We start from the raw sequence: 19,283 nt of genomic DNA on the forward strand, positions 1-19,283 counted from the left end.
AATGTGATTCTGCTCTAAAATATGTTAAGATGACTCACAGCTCATAACACATACCCACATTGTGCTCGTCATTCCGGCACCCACGATGTTTAAGTAGGTGTCATTTTTGTTCTTCTTTTTTTTTTTTTCTTTAAATACTGAATCTCATTTTGTAACTAAGCTATTCAATTTAAAAAATGACTTTTTGGAGATATGAGAAGTGATTCTTGTACATCACTTTTTTTCTTCCTCGACAACCTTCCTTTCGAACGCTCAGCCCGCTGTTCTCACCTCTTTTACACCTCCTGTCCACTTCCTCTCCCCCCTCTCCTCCCACATCCTTTCAACTGTTTTTCACCTTGCCACCGGTTTGCCCTTTATTTATTTACCCTAACCCATTTATTTATTTATTCATTTATTTATGCATTTATTTATTTATACATTTATTTATTTATTTCAGCATTTATTTATGTATTTATTTATTTATTTATTTATGCATTTATGCATTTAATTATTTATTTATACTTATGTCAGGTTTGGTCCTCCATACCAGAGCACAGGAATTTATAATAACTATATAATAATAGCAGTCTCTCTGCGGATAGTCTCGTTTCATTTGCTGTTACAGGTCATTTATAATCATCAGAGGAATCACAAGACTGTCTCATAAACACTTAAGTGTTCCTCACAGTCACTTTAACTTGAGTGTCGTCGTGTCTGCATTACCTATTGGTCATATTGAATGCATTGTCAAGTCCTCACCACCTGTTTGGTGGGTTGTTTTACAGACTCTGTCGCGCAATGGTAGCGTGTCTGACTCCAGATCAGAAGGTTGCGTGTTCAAATCACGTCAGAGTCACGACTGAGTACTTCTCTTCAATGAGTAGGAAGGCAATTGAAACAATATAACGATCTGTCTATGTATGGCTTACTTCAATTAACTACCACTTCTTAATGCCTGTTTGGGGGACTGTGTTACAGACTTTGTGGTGCAATGGTACCAGATCAGAAGGTTGCGTGACAAAATCATGTCCTGGTCATTTTCGAACTAAAGTCCTGATTTCTGGCAGAATTGTCCAACTGTCTTTCTATGAGTTTGCGTTTGAAGACAGACTCTGTGGTTCTGACTCAAGATTAGAGCGGTGCATGTTCATGTTATTTCTATCAATTTATCACCAAGAATGTTGTCAAATTGACTATTGCAGACTAACTCTGGAGTGCATTGGTAAGTGGATTAATTAATTATTAGCCAGGACTCTGTGGCGCAACGGTAGCGCGTCTGACTCCAGATCAGAAGGCTGCGTGTTCAAATCACGTCAGAGTCAAGACCGTGTATTCCCCTTCAATGAGTAGGAAGGCAATTGAAAGAAGGCTGTGTCCCAATTCAGGGGCAGCATCCTTCGGAGTGCGTATTTGAAGTGCAATTATGTCACTAAGCCGCGCAAAGGCTCCCCACAAATGCCTCCTTCTTTTGCCTGTTCCTGGAGGACACACCGCTACTATCCTTCGCCGCTACTAATCATCAAGAATGTTTGGTTTGTCAGTTCACAATTACCAAGGACTCTGTGGCACAACGGTAGTGCGTCTGACTCCAGATCAGAAGGTTGCGTGTTCAAATCACGTCAGGGTCATTTTCTGGACAATTGTTCAACTGTTAAGTCACCTTCTGTGAATTAGCTTTCAAAGACAGACTCTGTGGTGCAATGATAGTGTGTCTGACTCTAGATCAGAAGGCTGCATACTCAAGTCATGTGTTTGGTGTAAAAGAAATGAAAAACCTTACTCACCTCTGGCTGGTTGTTTCCATCAGTCTTATCAAAGGAATGTTTGGTCTGTTAGCTCATTTGTGAGCAAGTTGTCTGCCAAAAAATGACTTTGTGGTGCAATGGTAGCGTATCTGACTCCAGATCGGAAGGTTGCATGTACAAATCATGTCAGGGTCAAAATCCAAGATTTCTATTGAATATGTAGGAAGGCAATTAAGATAAGTATCAGCCACTTGTGTCTTCTTGCAATTTATCACCACAGGTGTATAATTTGTTAGCTAATGACTGGACGAGGTGGCCGTCTGAGGGAACTTTGTGGTGCAGTGGTACCATGTCAGACTCCAGATCAGAAGGTTGCATGGTAACGTCCTGGTAAATTTCTAACTAACATCTTAATTTCTAGCAGAATTGTCCAACTGTTCAGCCCTTCTATGAGTTGGCTTTTGAAGACAGGCTCTGTGGCAAAATTTGCATCTGACCCTGACCCAGATCAGAACGGTGCGTGTTCAAGTCACCAAGAATGTTTGGTTTGTTAGCTGATAAGTTGTTGAGTTGACTTTTGCCAAAGACTCTGTGGCGCAACGGTAGCGCGTCTGACTCCAGATCAGAAGGTTGCGTGTTCAAATCACGTCAGGGTCATTTTTGGACCAACAGTCTAGTTTGTTGGGTGATCATCCACCTGTCCAGTCTTTCTGTGAGTTATCTCTCAAAGACAGACTCTGTGGTGCAATGGTAGCGTGTCTGAATGCACATCAGACGGATGCATATTCATGTCAGGGTTACATCTTTGCGTAGAAATTAACACAATAATGGCATCTGAGTTTTGTGTGAGATAAATGAAAAACCTTTTCTTACCTCCGCCTAGTTGAGGGTGGTTGTTTACATCAATTTTCCACAAGAAGGTTTAGTCTGTTAGCTCATAAATGGACACGATGAGTGCCAAGAAAAGACTCTGTGGCGCAATGGTAGCGCGTCTGACTCCAGATCAGAAGGTTGCGTGTTCAAATCACGTCAGGGTCATTTTCTGATAAACAGTGTACTCGCTAGGACAATTGTTCAACTGTTCAGTCACCTTGTTTGAATTAGCTTTCAAAGACAGACTTTGTGGTGCAATGATAGTGTGTCTGACTGTAGATCAGAAGGCTGCATACTCAAGTCATGTTGGGGTCAATTATCTAGTCAGTAACACAATAATGGTAGTAGAGTTTGGTGTAAAAGAAATGAAAAACCTTACTCACCTCTGGCTGGTTGTTTACATCAACTTCATTAGAAGAATGTTTGGTCTGTTAGCTCATTAGTGGACAGGTTGTCTGCCAAAAAATGACTTTATGGTGCAATGGCAGCGTATCTGACTCCAGATTGGAAGGTTGCATATTCAAATCATGTCAGGGTCAAAATCCAAGATTTCTATTTAATATGTAAGAAGGCAATTAAGATAAGTATCAACCACTCGTGCCTTCTTGCAATTTATCACCACAATGAGTAGACGAGGTGGCCATTTGAGGAAACTTTGTGGTGCAGTGGTACCATGTCAGACTCCAGATCAGAAGGTTGCATGGCGAAATAACATCCTGGTAAATTTCCAACTAACATCTTAATTTCTAGCAAAATTGCCCAACTGTTCAGCCCTTCTATGAGTCGGCTTTTGAAGACAGACTCTGTGGCAAAATCTGCGTCTGACCCTAACCCAAATCAGAACGGTGCATTTTCAAGTAATTTCTATCAATTAATCACCAAGAATGTTTGGTTTGTTAGCCGATAAGTTGTTGAGTTGACTTTTGCCAAAGACTCTGTGGCGCAACGGTAGCGCGTCTGACTCCAGATCAGAAGGTTGCGTGTTCAAATCACGTCAGGGTCATTTTCGGACCAACAGTCTAGTTTCTTGGGTGATCATCCACCTGTCCAGTCCTTCTGTGAGTTATCTCTCTAAGACAGACTCTGTGGTGCAATGGTAGCGTGTCTGAATGCAGATCAGAAGGTTGCGTGTTCAAATTATGTCAGGGTCATATTCTAAAAAACAGTCTACTTGCTAGGACAATCGTCCAACAGTTCAGTCACTGTCCAGTTAGCTCTCAAAGACAGACTGTGATGAATTGGTAGCATGTTTGACTCTGGATCAGAAGGCTGCATACAGGGTTGAATCTCTAGTAAGAAAGTAACAATAATGGTGGCAGACAGTGGAGTGAAAGAAATGGAAAAACTTTACTCACCTCTGCCTAGTTGAGGATGCTTGTTTTCATCAATTTATCACAAGACTATTTTGGTCTGTTAGCTCATAATTGGACAACTTGCCTACCAAAAAAAAAAATCTGTGGTGCAATGGTAGCGCGCCTGACTCCAGATCAGAAGGTTGTGTGTTCAAATCACATCAGGGTCAAGCCCCAACATCTCCTTTATATGTGAGAAGGAAATGCAAAAAACATTTCCTCAACCTTGGTATGTGTGGCTTTGTTTGGTTTGTCAGCTAATAACTGGAAGCAAACTGGCTGTCTGACTCCTGCATGTTCAAATCAAGGCAGGGTCAATGTAGAAATACATCAGGACTCAATGCATTGTGAAGTCCTTTCCACCGTTTGGTGGGTTGTTTTACAAAGTCTGGCACAACAGTCGCATGTCAGAGCCAAGATCAGAAGGTCACATAAGCAAATAATGTCATTATCTAACTAACGATCTCATTTGTAATTAGTCCAGTCTTTGAGGTGAGAATGTTTCTGAAAGATGTAAGTGGATTTAAGAATCACTCATTAAATGGAGCCACCTAAAAAACTAATATTGACACCAGGGTGACTTGAACACATAACCTTCTAATTTGGAGTCAGACATGCTACCATTGGGCCACAGCGTCTGTTACAGAGAACTAACTCGAGTCTAATTATTAGCCAACAAAACAAACACTTGTAGCGATAAATTGAAACAGGCTGCACGTAGTTAAAGATCAGATAGTTCAATCTGAAGAAAGCTTTGCCCCCTGACGTGACTCAAACATGCAACCTTTTGATCTAAAGTCAGATGCACTACCAACGTGCCACAGTCTATGCATTATGCAAGCCCAACAACTCAGCCACAGTCGAGTCTTTGAGGTGAAGAAGTCTCTGGACGGATGTCCTTTGTCTGTGACAGAAGTATGCATGATTAGGTTATACCTGTCACAGACCTAGGTCATCTGTCTGGACATTTTCTTACTCCAAGGACTGGATAGAGGCTGAACTGTTGGACAAATAAATGACATAAAGTGTAGTGCTAAAGTAAATGCATTCCATTACAGTTTACTCCTGCTGAGAAGTATTGGATCCCTCAGTGGGCTCAGTTGTTGGTGTAAATCATGTTCTCCAGGCGGCGTGCATTGGTAGAGCTGGTTATAACAGGATCAAATGAGCTGCTGCTCTTTGTTTATGTCCCCTGAAGAGTTTCAGAAGGACTGCGTCTTTTAATGTGAGTGTCTGTCTATCACAGTGGGTTCTCTCTGACTGGGTGCCAGGCACAATACCACCCACACTGACAGCAACTCTGAGGGAGGGAAATCTGTCATGCTCACTACAGACAGGGGCCAAGATACAGGAAATGGTGCTGAACAATATGGGAGTCACATACCCGCCTCTGTGCCTATCGAGCAGGTCACTGCATCATCAAAGTTCATCCATGTGGTCAACTGCTGGCAGTTTACAAGAACCGGGACATACTCATCCTCAGGAAACAACTGTCATTTATCAACTTCAGTTTTCAAGGTTTTTAAAGGGGAATTCATGCCGTGCATGAAAAGGAGAGAGAGGGGGGATTGTAGTGACAATGACAATCTACAGTAAAATCCTCAAGCTGCTCTGTAGATGGGCAATAATGAAACCACTCCTATAACCTGGGGGACATTTTCTGTTTCACAGCTGTAAGCCCTTCATTCAAAAAAAGAAAAAGCTCATGTTGCCTAATATCTCAAACCAAAAATGTCTGATTCCCTCAAGTCACACACTAATTCAATGTCATAGAGATGTTCCCAAAGCCTCACAGAATATCATTTCCAGCACAGCACAAATGATGCACTTTATTACTCTGTTTGTTTTATTCCAATTTATTCAGTATTATTTGCACTGTGAGGCCCACGAGGAAATCAGTAAGCTAGCTATAATCCACTGAAATTTGTCTTGCTTCTCTTCAAAGACTCACCCAGTGTTGTGCATGTTTTATTCTTGCTATTTTTTCTTTTTGCATCAGTGTCTAACATTTTTCCCATTCTATTTTTACACACTATGAAAATCAATTTGCGATTGTATTTTTTCAGGTAGGTAATCCATAACAGTGAATATATATTGCCGCTTGACATCATAAATTAGCTGTGAATCTGTGATTTCCATTCTAATGAAACAGTTGACTATGAATATAAACACTGACTTCAGGCTGACAAAAGTTATCGGGCGAGCACGTTTTAATTTTAGGGCCAATTTTCCCTTCAAAGGTGTCATTAGTAGAATATGACAAGAATTCGTAGGTGGCTGCAAAAACAAAGAGGACAGCCCATTACAAGAATAACTGACAACTAGTGATCTTTGCAAGCTATCCTTAGCTGAAGCTATTAGCTATTAGCTCAGCTTTGAAGCCATCTTTCGTTGTGGCTAAACCATGTGATTAGTTCAATGTCTCGTGACGCATGGGGCCCCAAATAGACCTTATCCTAACAAAAACACAGCAACTATAAAACAGAGGATACATTTTTTGTTTTGTCACGACCCCCGCCACTCACGACTCATGACACAATCATAATTTGAGGCATTTGCTCCATTACATTTTGGAAATGCTACAAGAGCCGCGAAATGAAATCATTTAATCCAAGCTGGGCGCTAAACTGGAAGTTGGCTGGCTCAGTCGGCGGAAGTCTCTCTTGCTCTATGGGTCCCACAACTCGAAAGAGCCAGGTTCTTTTATATCCTGGAAGTCGAGCTTTTTCTTGGCTTAATGCACCTCTAAGCAGCTTTCATAGGAATGAACAGGGTGCCATTTCCAATGCTGCATCCAGATATTAATTGTTAGATCCATGATGGCTCAGTTAGCCATGGAGCTATTGGCCCCAGAGTTTCTTTTTAGTTTACGTCAAGTTTGAAAGAAGTGTGTTTTAAGATGAGTAAACGAGGCGTTGAGGCTTATCTACATTCTGTAAAATAGAGAATTCAGAAGCTGTGTGGCTTGTTTTTATGTTCAGTAGGGAAGTATTCAATTTCTTGACATTTTATAAGTTTATTTTGTTAATTTATCATGCAAACAGCATAATACAACAAGCTGAAACTACAGGGACGAGGCCTTGCTGGTTATCATGCTAACTTAAGTAGACATCTCCGCAACACAATACATAGGTGCCTACACCGTTGATTCTTCACACTCTGTTAATAGCATTAGATCATTTCTTTAATGTGTTAAACCAAAATGATGGCCATATCTTACAGATTGCTCCTTTCAAAGACATTCAAAAGAGAAAACTGAGCACCAACCATCATCAGAGAGAGAGGCCATCATGAGCCTGATTGTTACCTTAAGTGACTATTCTCAATATAGACGAGATAATCCCCAGTTGATCGTTCAATTTAATGTCATATCAGGTGCAGTAATTCAATGTTGTAATGACTTGATTCTTTATGGTGTTTCTCTAATTTATACAATGTGTTTTTTCCAGGCGCGATCTGATACAGAATTACAAACGGAAGCTTATCTACTTGGAATGATTAAGCCAGGCTCGAAATGGGAGCTCGGCAGAACGGTTTAATGAGTTTCGAGAGCGAGCCCACATAAACACGACTCTCCTACAACACTCTAAATGAATATAATTTTATATTATTACTCTTTTTTTCATGCAGCATACTCTTTTCTACTCGTGAACCTCAGTTGGCTTTTCTTCAGACGTCCTTTTTTCGTACCGCATGTAAATGCAGCTTTCAGAGAAAAAAAATTAATTAGGAATCAGCTCTTTGCCTTCAAAGTCTCTGCACTGCACTTTCTGTTGCTTACAAACACGCGCACACACGCACGCACACACACACGCACACACACAATCCTCCATGCCTTCTGGGCTGTGTGGACTTTATCGTGCCTACACCAACTCCACGTCGGTGTCGTCTCTGCGCTGGAACCCGCAGGCTTTGAATGCGAATACATAAACCATTTTATAGAATATTAATCATCCTTCAGCACTGAATGAATTTCAGGCAATTGCATTTTCTCCGCGTCCGCCCCGGGGTTGTGATAGCAATGTGAAAGTGTTACCACCTCCGTCAAACTTAAATGGTGTAGCTACATGTGTGTGCGCGCCCTTTTTTGCATGTTTACGCTCTCCTGGTGGGTTTTCTGATGTGACCTCGAGCAACTGTTATCCGGTAATTTAAACAGCCCCTTCGCTGTGTACACCCTCAAATACACACGCATTACGCTTGTGTAACTACTAACCAGTCCGACAAATTGTCCATTTTCAGCCTCACAAGAAGAAAACGAGGCATTTCTGTGTAAAACGCCATGTTAAGCAGCTGTTCTGACAGAAACGGACCACATTAACAGATACAATTGAAGTTATTTAACAGGATTTACATATATATATTTTTTTTTTACTACAGATCCAACCATTTTCTCTCATTAGAACATTCACGCTGAAATGATAAATTAGTGAAATGAGATGCTTAATTAAGTAAGCTGGATGAAAAAAAAAATGATGTATTATTTTATAGCCTGTAAGTGGGTGGAAATAGCGAAGCTTTTGAAACCAGAGCCGACATTTTTCTCGGGATGTTCAATCACAATCAAGGTAACAGCTCATTATCTGAGTGTCTAAGCTCCAATTATTATTATTATATATATATATATTTTTTTATCTCCATGCCTCTCTGCTGCTGCCTGATCTGTTCTCCCACCTGTGTGTGCACGTGGGTGTCTGCCGCTCTCTAAGTGACGGACCCATCTGTGGGCGTCCAGTGGAGCCTGAACCATTACATCTCTGCTGATGTGGCCCCCCACGACGCCGTCCCCTGAGGGAGGCACGGTCCCAGGCTGTCCCCCTTTCTCACACTCAGAGACAAACACACACACACACACACATGCACAACACACACAGACAAACAAGAATGACACCAATCCGATTGATCTACTGACCAGCAAACGAATCTCCAAACATCTTTTTTCCTCACTCTCCCTGTCAGACTCCAGCATCTTCTCCCTCACTCATCTCTCCATCCAACCTATCTTACCCCCCATCCATCTCTCCTCACATCCACCCTCCTCCCCTCCCTCCCAGTCTCTGTCTCACTCTTTGAAAACCACCTCTCTCTCGCCCTCTCTTGCCCATAATGGGGGGTAATTATGGCATTAGAGCCACAATGACTGTGCGGTGGGAGCCGAGGAACCGTGACACACGCTCACGCACCGTGGCCAAGTGTTGCCATCAATACGGACTTCTGCGGCTCCACGGGAGGGCATTAGCGGCCAGAGAGGAGGATGAAGGGAAAACGGGGGGGATGGTGGGAGTGAAAAAAAATAAGAGTGATCGGGAAGAAAGACAGCAGTAGGTGGCTGTTGGAGATGTGGAGAGTCAATTAGAGTGAAAGAAGCAGGGAGAACAGGGAAGGAGATGTGGTTTGAGAGAGGGTGAAAGCCAGAGGGGAAGACTCTGAGTGCAGCCACGATCAAAAGAAAAGCGATCGAGTGGAGGGAAAGAGAGGGAGAGGCTGACGCGTTTCAGACTGCAGCGGACTGACCCGGGGGCAAGAGCCGGATAGAGGGGAAGGAGAACGGGCGGAAAGAGAAGGAGGTATCTGTCAATAAAAGCCAAAGTGAGAAGTTGCAAGCCGGCGGGGCGCCCTCTGACCGGAGCAGCGCAGTTTGTCTAGCTCGGCCTGCTGGGCTGAGTCGACCACTTAGCATGACGAGATTTAATGCAACTCTGCGGCGAGGCTGTTTATCACGCTGCAGTGGCAGGGCGAGAGGGGCGAGCCCCGCGTGGAGGGAGGAGACCGACTTTCAATTACGTTAATTTCCAGCCGATTCACCCAGCGTGTCTTTTTTTTTTTTATCATTTGTGATTTAACAGAAACAAATTTGTAAAAAAATAAACACTTTGATGCTCAAGGAGTGAGCAGTGGCATCAAATATTAAACAGCCGTATTAAGTGGTCAGCACATTTTGTCGCAGTCCGTTGCCTCGCTCATGAGCGAATCGCATCTGCTGCTGAGCTGGCCCCGCTCAAATCGATACCCGTTTTTTGTAATCAATTGGCAGCAGATGGTTTTTGCCATAAATGGGATTCGACTGAAACCCGAGTGGGCGGCGGTGCGGCACTCGAGCGAGCTGCATTAGGGGCCCCCGTGCCACAACAATAACATCAATTAGCGTCTGTGTTTCGTTTCTGCAGCGCTTATAATGGATGCTGCTGGTAGATCCCAAAGTCCAAAACAATCCTCCATATTCACCGGTCATCACAGTCCAGTATGACTCAGCTTCTACCGATAAACGGAACTCTGATGTCATCAGCAATGGCCCAGCTGCTATGTCATGCGCTCGCTTGATGACCTCGTGGTCGTTAGTCAGCGCTGTCAGGATCTGAGGAAGGCTGACGAAGCCCTTGACCTCAGGCTGAGATGAACAGAGATGGTCTCAGTTCATAATGCGTCATGAGGCGTACAAAACTGAAGCTTTTTTTCGGCTCAATTGTTCGGGGGGTGAATCAGCTCGGTATGATTCTTCTGCGCGCGGTTGATTATTCAAAAGAGATCGTGTTGAAGGTTTCGGAGCAACAACCGCAGGGCCCTCTGCGCTATTCACATCATTTCCTATTCTCCTGTTTTTAATATAAATTACAGGCAGGATTTCACTTAGCACAAGGTCACATTGAAATCTGCATGAAAACAGTTTGAATCGCCAAGAGAACCATCCGTCCTTCATCCTCGTGTTTTTAAGAAACACCTATTCAGACGTGAAGTACCTCAAATTACCTGGAGATAATTTCTGTTCCGTCTGCACTTCTGAACCACTTTGTTGCTTCTCATTCACACGCAGTCTCAAACTGTTTTCATATCTGACACACAACCAGCCCGTCTTTTACTCCAGTCCTGCATTATTTCGTTTTTATACTTATTTCTTTTTTTGTTCCCCCTTCGTGCCAAGACCTCCTTTTTGATTGATGGACTGTGTTTTCTTGTCACTTTGTCCTGTTTTTGTTCTTGTTTGGAAAGTGTTGTGACCCGTGAAAATAGAAAAATAAAGAAAAAAATGTAATCTTCCTCTGTGAAAGATGAATGCCAATGAGGTTGAATGGAATGATTCCCTTCTGTCAGCAACTGTTGCTTTGCTTCATCACGTAATCTTTCATTCGTCTGCCTCCGGTGGCCCCCCTCCTCTTCTCTCTCTCTCCTCCTCCTCCTCCTCCTCCTTGTCTCCTGCCCATCTCTTGTCTGAATGTGCGCTCAAGAAAAAGTCAACTCTCGCTCATCTGCATGCGAAGCGCCTTGGTTCCAGCTGTGAACAGAGGATTGAAATGGAAATGGGAATGGGGAGAAAGAGCAGATTACGCTCCTCAAACGTCTGCACTGCCTCCTGGCTGGCCCACCAGCTGAGTAGAGAGAGAGAGAAAGAGAGAAAAGGGAATATGGGTGGATGTGTGGGCGGGTAGATGATGGGGGGGCTAAGAAGAGGGAAAATGTAGGAAGCAGAGTTAGACAGCAACAAAGTGAGGACTAAATGCGAAGAGCAACGAGGAGGAGACAGGTCGGTAAAAAACATTTCGGGCCGAAGTAGAAGGCGGGGGCGACCCAGTGGAATAATCTACTCCGGAAAGGGCTGAAAACTGCCGTGAAACTAGATCACGACTGAAAAAATGGTTTAGCTCAGGCACAAAGGTGCCCACACACGCACACAGGCCCCTAATGGACCAGACTAGACTCATGTGAATAAACTCAGGCCGACCTCTCAGGTGGTCAGAGCTTGAACTTCAGTGGCTGCTTCGGGAAGGCAGACAGAGATGATCAACTGTGTGTGTAACATTATACACCGTGTTACAAGAAGCCCAGATCTCCAACGCACGTCTGATTAGCACGTGAGGCCGATTGAGGACACCGGCTGCGCTGTGCTGACGCTCAAGAGAGTGATCGAACGACCGTGAAGCGAAAGAAACAGCTGAGAGGTGTTAGGAACCGACACGGGGTGGGGGTGAGAAATTCTGATTGATTTTTTAAATAAAAGTTCCAGATTTTTTTATTGAAATTGAATGAAATCAACATTCACAGGATGGAGCCTCTTTGCGTTCCAATCAGCAGACTGAAATGAATTTCAGTTTTAGACACACTTTCCAAATGTCAGGGGGGGGGTTTCTGCCAGTGTGGTGCATTGCTATTCATGAGATTCCCGTGTCCTGGTGCTACAGCAGAGGGGTGGGTATTGACCTCAGCTGGAAGAGCCAGATGGGAGAAGAGGCGAGTGAGAGAGAGAGAGTGGGTGAGAAAACTATAATGGAAAATGAAGAGAAAAAAATGAAATAATGAGAAGGGAAAATGAGACAGAGAGAAACCAGGAGAACAATTTCTCTATCTGGATCCACAGAGGCGTGACCCTGTGATTTGCTGCTTGCCTGTATTCGGCGGGGCCCGCGGGCTGGTGCATAATGTTAGCTTAATGTTGTACTGAACCTCTGCCACAACAGGACCCGTTCGTCAAATTAAATGCGCTCTCAGAAGATGGGTCCCCGCGGTGTGCCTGGCTCTCGCCGGAGGAACGGTGTGATTCCTACGATTGTTGTCAGCGGTCAAATATAGCTTCTGGTCTCGGTGTCTCGCTCAACCCGGAGTCACGAATTCCAACAGGTCCCCGAATGGCGGGCTAATAACGGCTCACAAACCAGCACGACTGGAAGAATTTGAACGTTGATTTTGTTTTGTTTTTTGCCATGGAATGTGCAGAAATGTGCCGTTCTGCATTCGCAAAAGTTTTTTTTTTTCTTTTTTAAAAGAGCACAATTTATTCCTGGCAGGGACAGAGGAGAGTGGAGAGGTTTGTTTTGACTGAGAACTGTGGGTATGGAGAAGAGGAAGCTTTGAAAGGAGCTCAGCAGTTAATAAGGTTTCTGCTAACACAGCCTCACCTCTCTGTCACAGTGTTTCCACACGCACGCTCCACGATTTGCTCCCTCTGTCTCGCAAACACTCCCTTTCACTGTCTCTCCTCACTCTCTATCACACACACACACACACACACACACACACACACACACACACACAAACGAGCATGTATGTGTGCGCAAGACAGACAGTAGCCCATTGACAACAGCGAAGGATAGGCAGGTTTATCTACATCTCTTCAGGGAGGCAAGATACACAAACAAAAGCCCATTAACAGACTGAAGGTTTCCTGAATCCAAGGACACTTGAGCTCGGGATGAAAAAAAAAGAAAAACGAAAAGAAAATTTAGAGATAAAGACATGCAGGCAAGTAGGGAAGAAAAACAAAAGAATAATATAACGGGCGTAGGGAAGGAACACAGAAGTGTTACGGTGAGGTAGGAACAGTGAAAGTAAGTGTAAGAGGAAATAAGGGCATGTTGGACTTTGTCCAGGCAGAGGGGAGAGGACGCCGGTGTGAGCAGAGGAGGTCACAGTGTGAAACAGGCGAGTGTAGCGGGCAGTAACACTACAGTAGCTCGAAATGAGTTCAACTAACCTCTGCAACTCTGCGCCGCAAACACACTTGCACACATACACAGCACAACACAACCTAGACCGGGCGCCGTGAATGAAAGTCCGGCAAATGGCACATGCACAGTACACCACAGCCAATCCTGTACAAAGTGGAGGAAGGGTTGTGGAGCTCCACAGTTCCATGCAGCCACCCTCCAAAATTCAATTGTGAAACATGTTTGGAAAGTCACGAGATAATCACACTGAAGCCACACAGACACAGGCTCTGTGTTCGGAGGCAGCGTAGGTTTGCTGTCTTGGATCGTGCAAACGTGGAAATGACAGGATGTGGAAGAAAGAGGAGCAGGCGCTCAGACAGAACCCGGGTTGACCAGAACTACAAGAGAACAGGCAGATGATACAGTTACAACTCAATCTGCTGCCTGGTGTATATTTAACCTACTGTACTTTTTAAAGTTTTTATTCAGTTTGTATGTGCAGTGAGAGATTATTTAGTTCATTTGGAACTTTGTGGTTCGCCTCCATACACAGTGATTGGTGGATTTTACTTTTGCTTTTTTACTCTTTGTAGAAGTAGCAATAATGAAAGGTAAAACATACTATATTACAATCAGTAATAGAAAAATCGAAGATAAATAAAAGTTGATTTCAGTGTGAATATAAAGATCAAATGTAGGTTTTATTATATAAACATAATGTGACATAATTTGATATTTTTAAATTTGCTGTGTTTTTTCACCTATTTATTTACCGTACCATTTAATGTATTTATTTAATCATTTTAAAATGTATTTCTGTTTCTTTCCCATGTCCCTCATTTACATAAGCTTATTTATTTCCGTTTTTTCCTTTTTACATTTAATTCTGATGCGTTTCCCTTTCATTATGCAGGTTAATTTGGCATTTTGTCGTCTTGGACCATTTCTGTTTTTACAGAAATATGATGGTGTAAGCATAATTTTATGTTATAGAGGCTTAAAAGATGTTGGGTAGTAATGAAATATAATTGAGCAGAAGTACAAGTACACTGCTGGAGTATATGTACCTACCTTCCATCACTGACTGCTGGCTTGTTTCCCAACCGTCTGGTCATCCGACTGTTTTTCTGCCATACTGGACGTCACTGCAGCCAAGTCTTCAATGTTGCCAGATCTCAGCAATTACTTTGATGGGTACAATTTTATTATAAGCGGGAGAAATTATGGCCCAAACTACGAAAATATGACCCGAGCAGTCATAAAATTAAATCATCCTTTGAAACGTTTCCAACATCTTCAGCACTTTTATCAGCCACGACAAAGTTTCTTTTCGTTCATAGATTTTACCTTTCACGTCACATTTACTAATGATACTGGCAAATCCGCAAGTACGAAAACCATTCACATCGACAGTACTTCTCTGCATCCATTGATTATTTGTCAAAAATCTTAATGCACATTTTAACGTGTTCCCTAAAAAAATAACAGAAAATGTTTCATTTTAAAATCGTTTCAACCGTGGAATCAGGAGGATCAGGATTTGTACAGAGCACAGGAGCTTTATTAGTTAAGGCGAAGCATGACACAATGGTGGTGCAAGAGGATGAGGGCTTTTTCGTCCTGATGAGAGGTACGGCTGGGGGGAAGGGGTAATGCGGTAGTAATGGTACTAAGGGATAAAGGATGAAGGGTAATAGGGAAAAGGAGATAGCAGGAAGAAGGGGAATGCAGGCTTACAATAGCAAGGTTGAAAGAGAAAGGTCATTAGAGCGGTGAAGTGAGAGTCTGAGGGATTGTTCAGATTGGAGGGGGGGGGAGGCGGAGGAGGCTTCAGGGGAAAACAGATGATGGAAAGCGGGCGAGAGGTCAGAAAGTTTTCTTGTTTCAAGGGGCGATTTGTGAGACGTGGCCAGAATTTCACTTTAAACTCAAAATATTAACAGAATGGAGGAAACAACATCCAAACAACATTATGTCAACGACGTCTACGTACTGAGTTGCACAGATGTAATGTTAATGTTAATGTTGAGCAGGTAAAGCGCAGAACACAAAACCCACTTTTGTGTCAATCCATATATGGACGTTGAGATATTTGACAAGATTGGTTAAAAATCGACGTGCCTGCAGTATTGGAGGAAAAGTCAGAGGACCGTGACAGTCTTAAGAACGTGGCCCCTCGGGACCTCGAGCATCTCGTGTAGATTTCATGGCAATCCATCCAACAGCTGTTGAGATATTTCACTTCATCGGGGATTCATGGAATTCACCATGGTCCATCCTCTGGGGACCATGGCTGCGTGAGAAGAATGCCATGGCAATCCATCAGAGGATTGTGAAGATACTTCAGCGATGAACAAAGTGGTGGGCCGACCAACACTGCCATCCCTGTAGCCATGAAAGTCATGACTGGTGTGTTTGTCATACATGAATGAGGTGACTCCTCCACGCTCAGAGCCAACATCTCATACTCACATTTTTTGTATTTTTGCACACACACACACACACACACACACACACACACACACACACACACACACACACACACACACACACACACACACACACACACACACACACACACTCTCCACCGCAACTTGGAAACATCTGAACCTCAAATCAAATTTTTCCAGCTTGTCGCACGCTGAGAGTTCGAAGCCGACAGTTTTCCAGTCAAGCGCTCGTGTTTACAGTCGATCCGACATGACATGAAGCTCTGCAAGAGACCACAAAGCGCAAAAGATTAGCCCAACCAATCACGGTAAATGGAGCATGCCAAAGAGGATCTCAACTCTCCTCTCATGCATGTGCTGAACCTCGGAAATATTTCCGCGGGGCAAACAGACCTGTCAGGGCTGAGGGGTGATGAGAAATCTGTTTCTTTTTTTCTCAGGAACCTGGCGAGTGAGTCGAGGCGTCTCCCTTGTCAGCTAAGTTCAGACATTGCTTGGTCAGTTTCTGACACCTCAGCTCGGTACTTTCTTTGGAGATATTTCCTCCCACCCGCAGACACGTGGGGAGATAGGAAGGAGACTGCGGGACAGATAGAGAGAAGATGAAGCACAGAGCTCCTCACACACACACACACACTTCCTCCTATATCAGTCTGTCACTGCGTCAACTATCTCCACAGTGGTTGGGTGTCACACTGGTCTCTGGCTGTCTCCCCTCACGTCACTCTTTTGTTCTGGGCTGAAGAAAGCGCAGGGCAGCGGCATCAAAGTGCCAACGACTTGAAAGCTCTGATCTGAATGTGCGCACACACGAGGACGGGCGCGATGTAGACATAATGTGGCCAACACGCACGTACACACACACACACACACAAGCACACACACAGAAGACACACTGTTCGACTGGCTTTGTAGACAGCATCTGTTCTGCACCCTGTCATCCTCCCTTTGCACCCCACCCTCTGTGACAGGTGGAGGGGATTCAGACTCACGATCTAAGGAGACACACACAACCACACAGACCCGAAAGTCATCGACACATGGTGAGTGTTTTTGCTTAAACAAACACACACACACACATACATACACCCGTATATACACACCTGCTGTGGGGCAGTGCTACAGTGCCCCGTGGTGCCAGGCAGGCTGAGCGGCACGCTGCGTGTTTGCACCACCTGCTCTCAGGCCAAACACAGGATGAGGGATTAAAGCTGACAGCGCACAGAAGAACAGAAACACACGCACGGCGGACAGATGTATATAAAACCCCTAAAACTATCCAGGAAGTCGACAAGGTCGAACGTTTTCATTCTACAGAAACACCAAACCCATCCATCAGTCAGCTTTAACGCACCCGCTGGGACAGATAAGTGTGTACACCGGGCTCCTCAGCCGCGGAGGAGTTACTGACGTGTAATGCAGAGGGCCGCGGCTCTCTGCTAAAAACAACACTGACCTTTTGGCCTCAGGCTAATTTCTATAAACAGACTCGCGGAGATGAGGGCAGTTCCTCGACACGCAGCATCAACACACCCCATGTGGCCTCTACACTGAATGCTGGTTTGATTCAGCCACTGTAATGTGTATTATTAAGACATTAAGACTTTAGTTTTACAGCAGAACATACCGACAGGGATGAAACTAAATACCCTGATCAGTACAAAAAAAAGGGTTTTAAAACACAAACACTCCGTTCAGAAACCAAACTGAACGGAGCAAAGGATCATGCTTTTGAGAAGAAAGCGATGCACTTCATGAGAAAAGCATTGTGTTGTGTGCGACAGGAAGGGCTGATGTTATCTCGTCCAAGCAAGAAGCTGATTGTCAGCTTTCCCGACAAAACCCCGCTAACTCATTATGCCAGAGACTGGGAATGCTGGGAAAACTTTCTGAGGTATGTCTTGGGGTTTTTTTTTTTTTTTGAGGAAAATATGCCACAGGGCATGAAGCTGTGGGTTAACAGTGTATGTGCGTGTGTGTAGGAGCTCTCCTGATAGCGGTTCTATTTTAGAAGAGGCTTGTGCAGCAGAAACATTTCTAAGTTATCTGCTGTTTCCAGCCCCGAGGAGGTGAGAGGCAGGTCTGCATCCATTCTCAGCGTGATCAAGCTGAGCTGCCAAAGAATTGGGAGAGCGAGTAGGTGCAGCCACCTCCACACACACACACACACGACAAACCACTTGGATGCGCATTTGTTAAAGTGGTAATTGTTCCACGGCAATAATTGCTATAGTGGAGCCTGCTGATAATTGGACTGCACACAATGACAAATCGGGCGGACAAACAAATTGAGAGCAAAAGCTGAAATTGCCTCGAAAACACGGCACGCGTTTACGGCAAATTCAAACGCACAAAGCCCACATAGGTGAGCATGTACACACACGCAGTCCAACAGTAGCAGGGGAACAAATGGCAGCCCTCCTCTGGTGGATTCCACACATTTCTTTGCCACTACTCAAGGACATGTTTATCCTTCTCCATCTCCCAAATTACAGGGTAGCAGGAGAAGAGGGATCATGAAGGCAGAAAGGGGGAGGGAGAGAGGGATGGGCCTGAGGAGGGGAGAGACAGTGGGTTCAGGTGTTCAGGAACAGCTGGTCTTCAAATGAAAAAAGGAGGGCGTGGGCGGCAGGAGGACAGAGAGACGGAGGGGATGAGTGAGAGAGAATGAGGCGACGCATAAGAAAAAAAAGACAACAGATTAATATTTCCTGAGAGACGAGCGGAATATGTGATGAGCCGTTTATGATGATTGACATTATAAAGAGAAAGAAAAAAAGATGAAACAGACACATGCTCAGTTTGACATGATGTGATGTGCACTGTACACACACAGATACAGTGGCCGACAGGCTGGCAAACACAGCCGGCTCACTGTCCGGGGATCTGCGACACGCAGTATCTCACAAACACAGGACCCAGTCTGAGCTCGCGGCAGGCTGTGAGCAGCAGCAGCTCAGCTCCGTCTGCAAACAATGCCTTCTGCTTCTTGTTCTTTAAAATCTGGACATGAATTGAGTTAACAATATAAAAGCTATCTGTATTATCTCAAAATGAGAAAGATAGAGGCTGCATTATGGGAACACTGCACCGCAATCTATCCTCCCTCCTCGTGTGGTTGTGCTCATACTTTTGTTGCCTCAAGGCTTGCTGAGGAACAAAAAGGAAAAAAAAAAAAAAAAAAACACCAGCACATGAAGCTCCACTGGCCCAATTTGAAAATGAGAATGAAAACAGATTGGATGTTTTACAGTCAATTGGCCCTGCGTATTACATTTCTCTGTAAACCTCCCGAAGCTAGGGACAAACACATTTTGAGGAGCATTGTGTATTATGAATATTACAGCTAAACAAATTTGGAGGGAATCTGCTGATATTAGAAAATAAATCAACCGGTAAGAAAAAACTATCCTGAAATTAATAGTAATGCTGCCACTTGTAGTATTCTCTGGAAACAGGCCG

The 19,283-nt window shown here is 44.0% G+C and overlaps 6 non-coding genes across 6 annotated transcripts; all 6 read left to right on the forward strand.

Moving 5' to 3' along the window:
- Nucleotides 1-766: 766 nt before the first annotated feature.
- Nucleotides 767-838, forward strand: trnaw-cca (transfer RNA tryptophan (anticodon CCA)). Its single transcript has one exon. It is a non-coding gene; the product is annotated as a tRNA-Trp (tRNA).
- Nucleotides 839-1,232: 394 nt separating this feature from the next.
- Nucleotides 1,233-1,304, forward strand: trnaw-cca (transfer RNA tryptophan (anticodon CCA)). The gene has a single exon. It is a non-coding gene; the product is annotated as a tRNA-Trp (tRNA).
- Nucleotides 1,305-1,538: 234 nt separating this feature from the next.
- trnaw-cca (transfer RNA tryptophan (anticodon CCA)) lies at nt 1,539-1,610 on the forward strand. Its single transcript has one exon. It is a non-coding gene; the product is annotated as a tRNA-Trp (tRNA).
- Nucleotides 1,611-2,312: 702 nt separating this feature from the next.
- trnaw-cca (transfer RNA tryptophan (anticodon CCA)) lies at nt 2,313-2,384 on the forward strand. The gene has a single exon. It is a non-coding gene; the product is annotated as a tRNA-Trp (tRNA).
- Nucleotides 2,385-2,693: 309 nt separating this feature from the next.
- On the forward strand, nt 2,694-2,765 carry trnaw-cca (transfer RNA tryptophan (anticodon CCA)). The gene has a single exon. It is a non-coding gene; the product is annotated as a tRNA-Trp (tRNA).
- A 766-nt stretch (nt 2,766-3,531) lies between these two features.
- On the forward strand, nt 3,532-3,603 carry trnaw-cca (transfer RNA tryptophan (anticodon CCA)). Its single transcript has one exon. It is a non-coding gene; the product is annotated as a tRNA-Trp (tRNA).
- The last annotated feature ends 15,680 nt before the right edge of the window (nt 3,604-19,283 follow it).

The sequence above is a fragment of the Sparus aurata genome, chromosome 17 (assembly GCF_900880675.1).
Source record: "Sparus aurata chromosome 17, fSpaAur1.1, whole genome shotgun sequence".
Lineage (NCBI taxonomy): Eukaryota > Metazoa > Chordata > Actinopteri > Spariformes > Sparidae > Sparus > Sparus aurata.